This window comes from Dermochelys coriacea, chromosome 1, assembly GCF_009764565.3.
Source record: "Dermochelys coriacea isolate rDerCor1 chromosome 1, rDerCor1.pri.v4, whole genome shotgun sequence".
NCBI lineage: Eukaryota > Metazoa > Chordata > Testudines > Dermochelyidae > Dermochelys > Dermochelys coriacea.
The window spans coordinates 44,924,877-44,939,977 of record NC_050068.2 but is presented as its reverse complement, the minus strand read 5'-3'; the positions used below and the strand labels follow the sequence as shown (position 1 = coordinate 44,939,977).

At 40.4% G+C, this 15,101-nt stretch overlaps 1 protein-coding gene across 9 annotated transcripts in view; it reads left to right on the top strand.

Annotated features, from left to right (window-relative positions):
* The window catches only part of LNX2 (ligand of numb-protein X 2), a 100,932-nt gene that overhangs the window by 30,424 nt on the left and 55,407 nt on the right, over nt 1-15,101 (top strand). For 5 of the 9 annotated variants that reach the window (XM_043504339.1, XM_043504337.1, XM_043504336.1 and 2 more), the window contains one exon: nt 5,016-5,076. The exons of 3 other annotated variants lie outside the window; for them this stretch is intronic. The gene's annotated coding sequence lies outside the window, so the exon portion shown is untranslated. Of the gene's footprint in view, nt 1-5,015; nt 5,077-9,062; nt 9,067-11,589; nt 11,706-15,101 lie in introns of those variants that run through there. One more of the 9 variants, XM_043504334.1, reaches the window with a different exon arrangement.

Sequence of the window (15,101 nt, the reverse complement as noted above, 5' to 3'; positions counted from 1 at the left end):
CCTATGAGCCTATGTCAAGCTGGAAGGAAAAAGAGGAGCCATTTTTGTGTTGCTTTAATCATTATATGACAGCTGTTGAGAGGGAAGTACCCCCTCAGCACAGAGACCAGACTGTACTCTTGAGTGTCCCCAAAAGTCTGCAGAAGCAACCCCAAGAGGCTGAATTTGAGCCCTTTAGAACCAGAGCATATTTTCTGCTGTTTGGCATTTGTTAATAAAATGAACTAAAGAATCAGAAATAAGCATGCATCTTTAAAGGAGATAGTAAATGTCATCTTTAGATGCCTATTGCATTTATTATACATTTTTATGTACAGCACAGTGTTTATTACAATAATTGTGACATATTAAACTGGAAAAGAGGGGATATTGAAGTTCAAGAATGAAATATTCAGCATTATAAAAATAGTGACTGATGTAGTAAGAGTTAATAGTTTGTAGTTAATAGCTGTGCTAGGATGCAATACATCTATTGTTAAAAATACAAAACAGACTTCTGTGAGAGAGACTGAAGCAACAAAAGCAGAGTAATTTAAGCAACAAAACCAGAGTAATTTTCAGGTGTAAGGCTAGCTTTCCATGCTGAATTCTTCCATTGTGACTAGATGTTACAACACAAATGATACATAAGATCAAACGGCCTGAGATATTTTCATCACCTACGCAAAGTTGTGGGAGAATTTTAATATCACTTTTTTGTGTTTAATTTTCTGTTTTAATAATAGGGTGTTTTTTTTTTAAATAAAAAGGGTGCAGGGAAGGAAAACAGACACTAAATGTTCTTGGATCATTATTTTGTCAGGCCAGGTATAATTGGGCCCTTGATGGACTGGATGGCCTAGTGGTTAATGCACACCCAGCCTTCAGAGCTGTGGTAAGGGAGCCCGGGCCTGCCCCTTCCAATGAGCTGTGACCATAGGAGGATCAGCAGTGTTTGGCCTCCAAAGGGGCCCTCTGAGCTACCCTCCCTAGTCACTTCCTACTGCCACTTTCCTTCTTCAGCTTCTGGTCCCAGATAAGGGAAAAAAAGAAAATGAAAAAGAAACCAAACCGTGAGCCCTAACTGGGCTCAGCATACAGTTCTGTTCCTTCAGGAAGGCTTCTCTGACCCCTTTGTCAGGAGCCTTCACACTATCCTCAGACTCCCTTTCTGTGCCGGGTTGCTCCATTTTCAACCCTGTCTCCAGTTGCAGCATGTTTTGCAGGGGGAGGAGCTACCTGGGCCCTGCAGCGGGGTGGGTCTACCGGGGCCCAGTACTGTCTTTAACCCTTTCCAGCCCAGTATGGAGTTTGAATACTCCATCACACTAGGCTTTACATAATATTGTTAACACAGCATGTACTACAGTGGCTCAGAAATATGCTGTCTGTGATTTACAGCTAATATGCATGAGGTTTTATGGCACTGTTCTTGCTATCTGTGATACATACATGCTCCTGATGTGTCTTTAAAATACTGCACATTACATATCATGATGCTATTTCATTACATGTTCATGAGAACTTGTAGGCCAAGTTTCTGCTTGAAGCTAATTTTAGCATCTGATTTATTTTTTGAAAAAGACACATTAAATACAGATCCTTTAGTCATTGGCAGGTGCCACTCTAGTTTATTTGAACTCTAGCTGTTGAGGCTGAACTAGCATCATACAGCGTTATGAGATCAGATGTGTTTACTTGCTTTAAATAAATCAAAGCCTATGTTACACTCCAGTAGTTAGAGAGGGGGCTGGTCCTATTTTAATTACCCACTGGTATATTCACTTGTACCAGCATGCTGACAACCTTTTCCCTTGAAGTTCACTGTCGTCATGTGATATCCTCTTTCTCCATTGGGAACAACAATGTATGTTCTTCTTTTCCTTCATATTGTGCAGGTATGTTTATACTTCTGTCGAAATTCTGAAATGAAAGTGTAAAAATACGTGACTAAAAAAGATTAAGGAAGGGTACTGGCATGCTTTATGTTCACAGGTTTTGCAATACATCTTCTCTGCTCTCTGCCTCTCTGTCTGCAGAGGATTTGTAAGAAATCCTACCTGGGTGTTTCCTATGTTCTGTTCTGCATTTTTGAAGAAATTGTACTTCAGAGGTTGGACTTACAATTAGATAATCTATGTTAGAACCAGTAATGTGCATGACAAACATAAGAATTACAGGAAATATTTTCAAATGCTGCATGTTTCAAATGCACAAAATATTCAGACAAGATGTAAAATCTACACAAATCTGATCTGTCTCAAATTAGCTGTTTTATGCCCTTTTATTTCATTTTGAAAAAATCTGTATTTTTGAAGATGCCTTCCTAAATTATTAGGTTCTGCATGTTGTTGTATTTTACAGGTTAATCTTGCTGGACAGTTTGGTCAGTAATCTGAATTTAGATTGTAAGAACAGGAGAGTGTTTTGGTAATTTTCACAAGATATATTTTTAAGATCAGAGAATTCTAGCCACTCTGGGTTTGAAAAATCCAAGTTTCTTTAAAAAAAAAAAACTCTGTGTGTGTGTGTGGGTGTGTGTATGTAGATATATAAAAATATACAAAAAAAATATAAATATTTAGGAAGCCAAAAAGAGATTTCTAGCACCTTGTAGTAAGAAAAGAGTGGGGGACACAAGGAGGGAAAGACGGTAATATGCAATAGGAAACAATATGCTTATAATAAGCCATAAGTGGAGGTTAACATGCATTCTGGCTCAAAATAAAAAGTCAACTTTCTCCTTTGCCAAGGCTACTTGTTTAATTTATAGATCCATATGATTTGTATTAGTCCGGTAGGGAATTAAGTCTTTAAACATAAGATCGCTTTGGACTCCTAGGATACATATAGTAATAGCTGTACAGTTATCTATGAGGTTTCACGGTAGCTAACATAGAAATATTGTTAAACTTTAAGTTAGTAATTTGAGCTACTTTATGAAGAAATGTTTTGATTTCATTTGCTTTCTTCCATTGCAAAATAAGTACAAAAATTTGATGTGAAGAATCACCTCCTAAAAACTTCACTCAAAATAATGCACTACTAAATTAAAAAGAAAAGTAAATCAAGACATTTTGAAACAAAACTACATTCCTCTATTATTTAGTTTTCCTTATTTCTAATTCTGTTCATCTTACAGAACTTCCTGCTAGTAAAAATTACCCATTCAATATCTCCTAGCTTTATATTTTGAAGCAGTCATATTTGATATTTTTAAATGGAGATCCTTGCAGAAGATAATACTGTTACTCCTTTTGATGCAAACAGCCATCATGTGGAGTTTATCACAAAACTTTTGTGGGTTATTTCTGTTAAGCAGAGAACTTGATGATGGGGGTCAGGTATTTCTTTGATGCAATCCTGTTTTATTTACAAATAAAATAAAGTACTGTTTTCCTGGACAAAGTAGAAATCAAACTGGATACAGTTTCTTTGCTCCCAGTTTCATACTTCTGTCCAGATAGCACTCTTCTCCAAATCTCTCTTAGCTTTTTCTCAGGGACATGCTGCAAGTGCTCCTCTGAGGCTTCCTTATTGCCTTCTCTGTCTCATTCTGAGGTAAAAAGAAAAGGAGGACTTGTGGCACCCTAGAGACTAATAAATTTATTTGAGCATAAGCTTTCGTGAGCTACAGCTCACTTCATCGGCTGCTACTCTGAAACCAGTCATTCTGAGGTGTTTCTGGTGCTTCTGTCTCACACACACACCTGTGATCCAATCAGTCCCTTGCCCCTGACCTGTGGGAAACCCCTTGGCCCCTGCAACTGCCCGGGCTTGTGTTCAGTCTAGTCCTTGTTCAGTGGTTTTCCATTGTTTTAACTATCACTAAACTAAGGAGCATTTTGACATGGAAGAAACTATAGAAAAATAAAATGGCCAAGAGGGTGTCTGGGAGCTTTAAAATTAGCATCATTTGTTTATTAAACTTAATGTGATGCAACAATAATCATATTAATAATTCATGTGGAACAATACTTTATAGTGAAATCATCACATTTATTGTCTCCAAAAGATAGCCCAAGTGAAATGTATTTGAGTCATCATGTTAATTCTCTATCCTGTTGCCTTTTCCATACAAAATTCCCATTTGAAGTCCAGGAGTCCCGACACAGAAAAACTATGAGATCAGACCTTGAACTGTAACAATCTCACAGATCATGTCATGCTCAAATTAAGAATGAAAAAAATACTGACTCTATTAATTGATCTACATGAGAAAGTCGCACTTGTTTAACTTAGATCATTTTTTAAAAAAAAAGCTTTAGTGAAACCAATGCAAAATCGTGAATAGACAATTATATTTTAATAATGCTTTATTTCCTTTTATCTTAAGTCAGAAAGGAATTGACTTAAGCTAAACTGAGATGAAATTCTTCAAAACAAGTGTCTACACAGGATTTTGCAATGGTTTAAAATCATGCCCTTTAATTAAACTGGTCTGTGTAGACAGCCCGCAAGTCTGTGTGTTTCCGATGTTCTCAGTTTTGAAGCTCAGAAATGGAAGTGGCTTGGCTAGAAGGGGCTTTTTAGTACAGTATGCTATTCTTCTGTGGTAGAGTATTTCTAGTCTGTAGACAACACCCAAGATCATTCAACTAAAGTCCTTTTCAGGATTCCTGGATTTTTTTCCTAACCACAGGTGGAATAAGTTCTCTTCACACTGCCTTAGTTGAGTGGTCATTAGAGAGAGGGCTGGTTCTCTGACCCCCCCCTTTTTTTTTTTAACGTCTTCTAATACACTACAACTGAGAGTAAGGTATTCTACCACAAAGTGCTCTTAGGTATGTTACTGATTAAATGAAATTGTGTATTCTTGATGGACAAAGGTGGGTTTTACATCTCCAGTTCTTAGATGGTTAACTTTAAAGTGCAATGTTAATTTTTGGTTTCCAGAGATACTAAAATTCAGGGTTTTTTGTTTTTTACTTTTAAAAGTGTGACAGTCCTTTAAGAACATTTTCAAAAAGGTTAGTGTTATTTCTGCTGAACCTTAACTCTGGGTTAACAAAGTTCTTCCTGGAAATTAATTGCAGATTTCCTCATACTGCCTGCCAACATGCCTTAAATCTGACCGAGAAGAGGCCACTTAGAAGGGTGAGAATTGAAAGTAATTAATTTTCCATAATCAGTTATTATGTGGCTTTTTTATTTTTATTTTTTTTATTTTATTTTATTTTATTGCTAGCGAGGCTGTCATTTTTGGGTGAATTGTGTGGAAAGGCTCCACTTGTCCTTTGGGGCCTGGAGTGAGACTCATATCACACAAGTTTCAGAGTAGCAGCCGTGTTAGTCTGTATTCGCAAAAAGAAAAGGAGTACAAGGTACTGAGTTTCTGTGAGATGGTGGCAACCCTGAGTCACTACCAGATCTGGATTTTTGAAAAACTAATCTACTGCTGAAAAGCTCCATTCCCATTTCTAATCTGCACTGCATTCACACTGAGATCTTGATAGACATGCAAAATATTACTTTATGTAGGTATCTTATTTGTTACAAAAAAATTTTGGAACATTTTAGCTTGGGATGGCGAGAAACTTCTATAGACTTTAGAAAGAGGTACGAGTTAGAATTTTATCTTTATGCCAACCTACCCTGTCAAGAAAAGGTTGAATTTCCAACCCTGTGTGACTTACATGCACATAGGCAGGTTATTTCCAATGCTAGAGTGTAATTTCTTAAAGAACTGCTTTCAGAAGTGTTGCATCCTGTAGTACCATGCTTCAAGACCATAACCATGAGTACCCAAAGTAGGTCTGGAAGTTGTGACATAGCCCTTAGGAGCTGGGCAAATAGCATAGGGGGAGTATAGTCCAAAGTATCCTTGTTAGAATCTGCAGTGCCAAATTTAAGAATGCCTGGAAGAGTATAGGAGGAAGGAGGAAAGGGCTGACTGCTTCCCCATATTATTGACTGTCTTCATGCATTCTCTCTCTGTCATTGGAGCATTGACCAAGAATTTCAAATATGCATGCATGAAGTTAGGCTTTTTAAATAAGGGGCCTGATTTTTCAAGTGCTGAGGAGCCAGCAGTTCCCAGTGAAGTAAATGGGAGCTGTAGGGACCTCGGCACTTCTGAAAATCCAGCAATTTATTTAGGATCTTAAACATGGTTTCAGGCTCCTAACATTAGGCATCCATTTTTTAACATCTTGGCTTCTGTCTATTTTGGCTGACATTCAATGTAAATGTTACCATAGCATGATACATCCCTCGTTTGCTAACTCTGCAGCTGTAATCCAAATTAGAGCCCCTTGATTTTTCCCAGTTTGATTTTTTTCCGTATTTAGTAGTGGGATGAAGTATTTGTCCATATCTGTTGCATGCATGAACCAGGGTGGGTGAGGTAATATTTTTTTATTGGACCAACTTCTGCTGGTGAAAGAGACAGGCTTTTGAGCTACACAGAGCTCTTCTTCAGGTGTGGAGAAGAACTTTATGTAGCTGAAAAGCTCATCTCTCTCACCAACAGAAGTTGGTCCAATAACAGATATTACCTCATCCACCTGGACTCTCTAATATCCTAGGACCGACACGGCTACAACAACACCACTTTAATGAACCAGTAATCAGATGAAATTATTTTAGTGTTTTGCATTAGTACTTATTACTCATTTTTGTAAATCACTTTTTTCTCTGGTTTTCCTAAAACTTGTTATGGCTTCTGTACATCTGTATGAAATGAAGTCTGACTGCTATTTAATTACAAAATAGCAATTTTCATTTTCATGCTCATGTTCTATTGTTTCTTTAAGTTTTAACAAAAAAAAATCTAGACTTCCAAGAAAAGTGAACAGAGATGTTGCTGGCATGTAGGACTGATTCTTTCCTTCTGTGTCCAGTGTTTTGAAAATTGGGCTTTCGTTCCATGTGATCAAGTAGAAACAAGTTACTTAACATCTGGCTCCAGACTGCCATGCAAGTTTAAGAGCAAACCTAGACTGTGTATCAGAATCTGTTCTGTTAAGTTGCTGTGTTATGGTAACACTGTACATCTTTGCTCACAGTTACACTTGAACCCTCTACTGCAGTGGTTTTCAAACTGTAGTTCGCGACCCAGTACTAGGTCATGGAATGGAAGGGATTGGGTCATGGCAGCTCTGATCCGCACGGCCGACCGGGCCGTTAAAAGTCCCGTTGGCGGTGCTGCCCAGCTAAAGCAGGTTAGTTCCTACCTGTTCTGACACCGTGCTGCGCCCTGGAAGCAGCCAGCAGCAGGTCTGGCTATTGGGGGGGGCCCAAGGGGCTCCATGCCCTGCCCCTAGCACCGGCTCTGCACTCCCATTGGCCAGGAACCAGCCAATGGGAGCTGGGGGGCTCAGTGCCTGTGGGCGAGAGCTGCGCAGAGCCACTTGCGTACCTCCACCTAGGAGCCGGACCTGCCGCTGGCCACTTCTGAGGCACAGCACAGTCACGGTACCAGGACAGGCAGGAAGCTTGCCTTAGCTGTGCTGCTGCCTGGGAGTTGCCTGAGGTAAGCCCGCACCCCAACCCCACACCCCAATCTCCTGCTCCAGCCCTGAGCCCCCCAAAACCTGGAGCCCCCTCCTGCACTCCAAACCCCTCATCCCCGGCCCCACCCCAGAGCCTACTCCCCCAGCCCAGAGCCCCCTCCCACACCCTGAACCACTCATTGCCAGCCCCACCCCGCAGCCCTCACCCCTGCATCCCAACCCTCTGCCCCAGCCCTGAATCCCTCCCAAACCCCTCATCCCTCCGTTGGGTCGTGGGCATTAACAATTTTCTTCAACTGGGTCACCAGAAAAAAAGTTTGAAAACCACTGCTCTACTGTATTTCAGTAACCTCTTGCTGAAATACAGAAATACTTTGTTCCCAAGAACACTCTTGTAGGATATAAGGGATGTACTGTACTGGACAAACTTCCCACTCCAGTGTATGTACTGTTTAATGCACTGCATACCATTGAGAGAACTTTGCTGTCTTGTGGATCCTGATGACCCCAGGATTACTATTTATTTTAATTGCAACCAGCCAAGATAGTAACTGGGAAAGGGACTGGAGTAGGATTTTAAGGATGTAGAACTAAAAAGCTTTAAGACATAGAATGGATATGGATTTAAGAAAAACAGCTTTATCCAACAAATGCTCCTTACAAGTCTCTGTAAGCACATTTCATGGCGTTGGAATTATAAAGACTGGAGTAAGAAAGTGTATTATGCCCAGTTTTTGACTGATACAAATGCAATGTTATCTTAATTTGTATATTCTTTGTCTCTTTTGGATATATCCACACAGAGATTTAATTTCTGTGTGAATTCTATTCTTAAAATCCTGGATAAAGTGGGTGGTGTGTGTTAAAAATGTAAAGAGCTGTTTATCTTTCTAAACACAATATTTAATTAAAAGAAAGTTTTATGGGTGTCTCATAATATCCACTAAATGTAGCAAGTTGGGTGGAAGGGATAATTCAGTGGTTTAAGCATTGGCCTTCTAAACCCAGGGTTGTGAGTTCAATCCTTGAGGGGGCCATTTGGGATCTGGGGCAAAAATTGGGGATTGGTCCTGCTTTGAGCAGGGGGTTGGACTAGATGACCTCCTGAGGTCCCTTCCAACGCAATAGTCTATGATTCTTAGTTACTACTGGGTAGATTTATATCAGATATATCTTAGACCTTAGTTCCTCCTGTGATGCTGACACGTTGAGCAGTCCAGTTCCTTCACTGATTACAGTTGCTTGCTAATTGTGGTACTTCTTCCCAGGTGATGCCACCACATTCAATATTCTCTGTCACTGTCTTTTGCCAGTTCTTCCTTGGCCTTGCTCGTTTTTTCTGTTCTTTCTCGGGTACCCTGTTCAATGCTTACTTAGCATGTCTCCCATCTTCCATACAGTGTACATGTCCCAACCATCTGAGCCTTCTTTCACAAGTTGCAAGTTATTACTGTATAGATTTGTATCACATACGTATCTGTTTATTTTAAGTGTTGTAGTTTTTTCCTTAGAATTTCTTTTGCAGGCAATAAAGATTTTGACTTAAAACTAGGCGGTATAAGAATGTCCAGTTACTCATAACCAGGACATCCAGTGTTTTCCATGGCATTCTGGATTTAAATTTTGCAGAAAGGTCTGTAGTTTCTGCAGTATGCCAATGGCTAAAACCTGTGACATTCTGAAACTTCTGTGGTGCTGTGAAGTGAATGGAAAATCATTCAGAAGAACTAAAAACCAAGGAAAACCTGAGGCTGTGTTGTGAATTCCTCATGAGTGGACCCTAGCTCTTGTGCAGAGCCCTGTTGACTTTAGTGAGGCTCTGTGCAGGAGACATCCATCCGGTGCAGGTTTGGGACCTAAAGTGGGGCCAGTCCTGCTCCCATTGAAACCAATGACAAACCTTGCATTGACTTTAGAGGTGCTGGGTTGGGCCATTGTCAAGGGATGTCTTGATACAGATTTCTAATTTATTTTTCCTCTCTTGTCTGTTCATGCACTATTTTACTATATGAACTTGGTTATATTATAGCAACACCCATTTGGTATGTCTTCACTGCAGAGTTAACTTGCTTGATCTGCACCTGGGTCTGAGCACTTCAGTTGATCTAACTCAGGTGTGACCAACCACCATCTAGGGGTTTGTCTTTACTGCAGCGTTAACTCAAATGTTACTCCAGCTTAAATCCCATCCACATATTAAAACCTCATAACTTCAGTGTTGGTAGTTTTTAACTTGAGTTGACTGATCCACCAGGGGGTGTAGCACAACTCATTAGCTCTAATACAATCACACTGTGCTGCCGACTAAATGGAATAACTCTGCAGTTAATACAGTCATTCTGTGCAACTCAAATGATGATTTTCAGCTCTTACTCAACGTAGGCTAATTTGAGTATAGATAAGTGTGCCATGAAAACATAACATAAGAAGGTAAATTTATTCTTTAAGAGCTGACTCCATTCTGGTAATATTTACCATACACTGGAATAAGTAAAAAGTCTCCAGATCTCCGGAGAAGCATTCCTTTGTTATGACTGTAGGCCAGTTCAAGTGCTTGCTAGTGATGGCCTTTAGCCAGTTGATACAAGTGACTGAAGCTTCAAGTCCCCCAGGATGCCTTTTGTTCCCTTTCTATCACCCTTCACACTTCTCCCGCGTAGCATAAAGTGCCTGACGCTTTGCGGTTGGAAGTATTTCCTGCACTTCTCTGAGAGTGTTTGGTAACTTATAATATATTGATTGCCACTGCCTGTTGACGGAGAGCTATGGACTTCCTTTTCCCTGCCAAGGGCTGAGCCATTTGTAAAAACTGTCTCCTTGCTTTGTCTCAAGAGTCCATCCTTCACACCAAGAAGAGTGGGCAGAACCAAGAGTTCCCACCTATCCGTTTTAGATCTCCTTACAAATTCTCCATTTTAGACAAGTGTTCTTTTACATTTGATCATATATTTTACCTAGTTTCCTTATCCTTTTACTGAGCCAAAGAGCTTGTTACTGAGCATAATCTGCCTCACAAAATAATTTCAACTCCCACTGCCATCCAGACTTTGACTGACTGGCAGAGAAGGGGAAGCCAAAAACGAGGTAGGTGTCTGTCATGGAAGGTGGTGTAAGTTTGTCTGAAGGGTCAGGTTTCCTGTTTCTGCCTACACACACCCTAAAAACTCTTACTCTGGAATCTGCTTCCACTGGGGGAACTTGCAGGTAGCAATTGATTCTTTCTTTTTCCCCCACCCTCCCTTTTATTTTCTGCCTGTTTTGGGTTCACCTCTTGTGGCTGCTGAGACCTTGACCCTCTCTCCAGGGCAGCTCCAAGATAGTTATCTCCTTGGGGATGTCTTCATTTAGACCCTTAGGATAGTGATGTGATTGGGGCTTGCTCTCCAATTAAGGCACCCCTCAAGCAAGATGAAAAGGGAATATAGCCACACTTCACTTTTTATTTCTCTCACCTGCCTCTGACTTTTAAAAATCTATATAATTTAATCAAATCATGTCTTTTATATGTTACATTCTGGGTAGCCAGGAGCCCATTATGTTTAATGTAGTTAAAGTTGTTCTGCTTTTCTGTGGAAGCTGTCATTTGGGAACAGGATACATGGGAGTGGGCTTTATAGAAGGTTTAGCTTCTTGATTGATGGCTTTCTGCTGTCTTAATCTCTCCAAACAGAAAGGGCAACCCTGATGTTAAAAGCTGTTAGATAGATTGTCTTGTAGAAAATAAATGCGTGGATAAGCAAAATTTTCACTCTCTGCCTCCCTATGCAGTTCAGTCAATCAGTAAGAAAGAAGTGGTCTGGCTAATTATCCCCTTGCTGTTAATTTCTTGACTGCAGGCATACTAATTTTTTTTCTCAGACATAAAATCCTACCGCTTACAGTGATGTTAATCAAAGGTTGTGTTGGTGCTTTTCTATGCTTTGGAGAAAAGCCATGTTTAGCTGAATTACTTAAGCTTGGGGAAATTGTTTTTTCAACTAAGAGAGCAATCAAGTTATTTAAATTTTGCACTCCTGTACCAAAAAAAAAAAAGCTTTGTTTTTAAAACAAACAATTCTTGGTCTCAGACTTGGTGAATGTATAATTTTTTTTCCTTATTAGATGAAATTGAGTCTGTTGTTTCAAAAGTAATGTACTTTACTCTTCTTCCTGATAGAACACAGCAGAGTGTTGAAGAGAGGGAAAAAAAATCACCTACTAGTTTCATCTGTCTGTCTGAAGTATAATGGTGACACATCCATAGGTCCCTCTGGTATATACTCTGTGTTTATGGCAAGTTTGTGTTTTGTTTTCATAGTATAATAGAAGCCATGGGTAAGGTCTGTAAAGTTCTGCATATTTATTTTGGCATTATGGCATATGATTATTATGGCCACAGAATAGCCAACTTGGCATTTGATATCCTGACTATTTCACTGTAATGTGGGTTTTGAACCTGGGAGTCATAAGTAAGGGTTCACAACCATTTCCCTTTCTTCCTGGTTAATGGGAGGGAGCTCCCATAATTTTTTTGTGTTGTAATATGGGTCTCAATACAGGTATGAAAAAGATAGAAACCCATTGCACCTTGAATGTTTTATTGTCTTAGTTTGAATTCTTACATCCTTGTTTTGATGTGTTTTTTTTTTAATGTAAAGAATTTTTAAACACTTGTGGATCCTGAATATATGTCCAACTATGACCTACTGGTATATAGAGCATCTCTTGCGGGTTCTGTACTTCTCTCTAGTTCTTTATGCATTTTCAGAATATTCTGCCATTATTTAAAGGCTTTGAGATAATATTTCACTGTTATGCAGATGACACCAAAATATATTTGTATTTTATGTCTGATTCTGCTATGCAGGTTTGCTTTGCTTTTTAAGTTGATCTACTGAAATTCAGTATTTGACAGCAAGAGATGGTCATTGTCTTTAATATAGTTCAGGTCATTCTGCTGTTAATTTGGTCCAAAGCACTAGTGTAAAGTACCTTGGGCCTGCTTTTCTAGAAAACTTTGATATTTTAGACTGACCTTTTACTCTGTCCAACTACAATATTTTGTTCTGAGTTTTCAATAACAGAGCCTGGATAGAGCATTTGTTTTCTATAAATGGCATAAAAACTTGTTCATGCTTTAAATACAGATGCTCTGACTGTTTTTATTTATAAAGTACTGTATGTTGGCCTTCTTCTTGTTTCTGTACATATTTTCTCCAGTGTGTCCAGAATGCAGCTATTAGGTTTCTTGTGTGAGTCAAATTTGCTTCTCATATTACCCCTGTGCAAGAACCCCCTATATTATGTTCCTGCTCAGCAATGAGTTAGTTTTAAATTTCTAAGAAGTCTTGCATGTGTTAGAACAATTTTGTCTGAGTTTCTTGCTCCCTGCCTCAGTCAGGAGTGGTTGAAGTAGGTTCTTAAAGGGAGGAGAGAGAGCACATAATTTTGGTGATTGTCACTAAGTGGGGTTGGGTGTTTTTGCATCAAATAGACAGTGTTTAAAAAAAAATAACTTAGTGTTCCGTTTCGCACCATTGTTTGTTCTACTGTACATCTTGGTTTCTCTTTTTCTCTTGGTTTCTCTTTTTCTCCAACTTTTTTCTCTTGCTCAGTCTAAATTTTCCACATCTAATAAATTGTGTGTGTGTGTGTGTGTGTGTGTGTCTTAAATTAAAGATTTCTCTTCTTTGATCTTTCCTTTTCTTTGAGTCGGAGACTTATCTGATGTAGTCTCTGTATTTGTTATAAGGAACTTGGTGTTTCATTGAAGAGGCCTATGAGGTACTGGGCCACATCTTTCCTGTTTCCATTAAGATTTGTTTGACTAGAGTAAGTCTACTGCAATCTCCTAAGCCAAAAATGAGTGTTCCCACTAAATGGGTTGTGGAAGGTGGCCACTTGATAATTTTTGCACACTTTGAACAAATACTTCTGGCTAAATATTTGGTCTTTTGTAGTTGCTGCCCAGTTTAATAGGGTTCCTTTCTGGCACCTTCCAAGCTAGAGTGGGCAAACTTTTTGGCCTGAGGGCAGCATCTGGGTATGGAAATTGTATGGTGGGCCATGAATGCTCATGAAATTGGGGGTTGGGGTGTGGCAGGGGAGTTGAGGTGAGCGGGGGAGGGGGTGAGGGCTCCGGCTGAAGGTGCAGGCTCTGGGGTGGGGCCAGGATGAAGGGTTTGGGGTGCAGGAGGTAGCTGCGGGCTGGAGATGGAGCAGAGGGGTTCAGAGTGGTGGGAGGGGTCTCCAGGCTGTGAGTCAGGGTATGGGGTGTGGGAGAGGGTACGGGCTCTGGGCTGGGGGTGCAGGTTCCAGGGTAGAGCCAGAAATGAGGAGTTCAAGGTACGGAAGGGGGACAAGGTTGGGGCAAGGGGTTGGGGCATGGGAGGAGGTTGGGGTGCAGGCTCTAGGCAACACTTACCTAAAGCAGCTCCTGGAAGCAGCAGCACATCCCCCCTCCGGCTCTTACGCAGAGGTGCAGCGCCAGCCAGGCCACTCTGCGCAGTGTCCCATCTACAGGCACCGCCCCACAGCTCCCATTGGTCACAGTTCCTGGCCAATGGGAGCTGCAGAGCCTGCAGATGGGGCAGCACAGAGCCACCTGGCTGCCCCTAAGTGTAGGACCTGGAGGGGAACATGTCACCGCTTACAGAAGCCACATGGAGCCACAGCATGCACGGAGTGGGGCAAGCCCCAGACCCCACTCCCTGGCTAGAGCCCAGAGCAGGGCAAGCCCCTGACCCTGCTCCCCGGCAGGAGCTCGAAGATCGGATTAAAAGGTCTGATGGGCTGGATGCAGCCTGCGGGCCGTAGTTTGCCCACCCCTGATTTAGAGTGTACCTGCTTCTCCTTCTCGTGCATCTTTCCTTTAGTTGACAGGATCACTACTTGGATCCTATTAGTCTAGGCAAGTGGATCACAGAATGTAAAGTTACAATGATATTTCATTGATCCAATTATTCCAGAGTCTTAGCTTTTTATAAGAAAACATACAGCAGGTGTCCTTCCAGGAGACCCCTGTTTAAAGGAGCTGCTGTAATTAAAGCCTGTAGCGTTTTGTTACTGTGGAAACATAGCACACCACAAATATGAAATGCAAAGTTTCAGTAGTGTTGACTCTTCCATAATCTGCATTCACCAGATTTAGGTGATCCTTCATTTGTTACCCAGTAAAACTGCCTTCCTGCTGAAGTAGCTGAAAGTACTTTTCCTAGAGATATGACTTATTTAAAAACCCTAAAACTGAATTCCTGAAGCATAAAAACAAAAGCATTGTCTGCAGTTTGTTCCTGAAATTTTCTGAGGTCAATGCACTGTCCAAATGCAGTCTACTATGAGCACAGATTTAATTGTAAAGTATAATTATTATATGGGCATTGTTTTTATGGAACGTAGATACTTAGAGTAGGTGGAAAAGACAATGTAAATCAATGACAGTAGTTTGAGCCCAACATTGTTTGGTTCTGGTATAATTTTGGCCATATACAAAATTTACCCTTGGGATGTAATTTTATTTGCTTGAATACAAAAGACCTGCTTATTCTTGTGAACTTTAATATTTTAATTTTCCTGCATACAATAGGGCTGAACGTCAGTTTGAAAATGTGCATGTTGGATAAAAAGACTCAACTAAAAGTGTACTGTTACTTTAACAGAAATCTGCCAGGGCTTTGGTCAGCACTTCTG